Genomic DNA, 863 nt, shown 5'->3' with positions numbered 1-863 from the left:
ACTTACCTGAAAAAAATAATCATTATAGCACTGAGGGGTAAAAAGAATAAGCCACCTTAAAATACATGAAGAAAACTGCATTTAAAGTGTCTTATTCTGGTAACTAAAAAGGTATCCATCTCATCAAAATGTAAACACGCTTAACGTTTTAAAAGCTAGAATCGAATAATACATCTGTAGCCACACCCCCACACTCTAAATTGGAGCTTGTACTAACAAAACAGCAGCAGTCAAAACAAAGCTTTACAACTTCCCTAAAATACCTACTTTGTGGTTTTTCCCCCCAAAATTAAAACACTAATTTCCACTAAAAAATTCTTACTTTAACCATTCATAAAAGAAACCACTCAGACTGCGTTCTCTCCCTCTTACTCTCTCAAAAAGAGAAAGAAGAACGATCATCAATGGCAGATGGCAGTCGCCGAAACAACACCAAAAGCCCGTTTCACGCTCAGGAGAGAACACTGCGCCTCTTCCTCGTGGTTTCGGGTGCTCTACACGATCAGAGAAACTTCTCTAGTAGCGAACTATAGAAATGATCCCTGAAAGTATAGTCTTAACAAATTTTTCTCCGCCTCTGCTTGGTCTGTGGCAGCTGTACACTTTTTAGTCATGGTAGGATAGTTTCCCCTATTTCTGCTTCCCCTGGCAAAGAGAGGGAGGCTTTCCGTAACGTACAGTCCTTCAAATGCTATCATTTAACAATGAATGTTAACATTATAAGTGGAAATGAAATTTTAAATGGGAAAAAAAGCCGTCATTAACATAATACTTAATGACAGCCAATCACAACCTGCATCACGAGGCACACGCGCAGCACTTCCGGTGATGCGGCCTTGGTCCTGGAAGCGCAAGGAAACGGA

At 40.2% G+C, this 863-nt stretch overlaps 1 non-coding gene across 1 annotated transcript; it reads right to left on the bottom strand.

Annotated features, from left to right (window-relative positions):
• Positions 1-342: 342 nt before the first annotated feature.
• LOC150014782 (small nucleolar RNA U3) lies at positions 343-558 on the bottom strand. Its single transcript, XR_016510248.1, has one exon. It is a non-coding gene; the product is annotated as a small nucleolar RNA U3 (small nucleolar RNA).
• Positions 559-863: the final 305 nt, after the last annotated feature.

This window comes from Furipterus horrens, unplaced genomic scaffold (assembly GCF_987537825.1).
Source record: "Furipterus horrens unplaced genomic scaffold, mFurHor1.1.pri manual_scaffold_3, whole genome shotgun sequence".
NCBI lineage: Eukaryota > Metazoa > Chordata > Mammalia > Chiroptera > Furipteridae > Furipterus > Furipterus horrens.
This window is presented reverse-complemented; position numbering and strand designations above follow the sequence as displayed.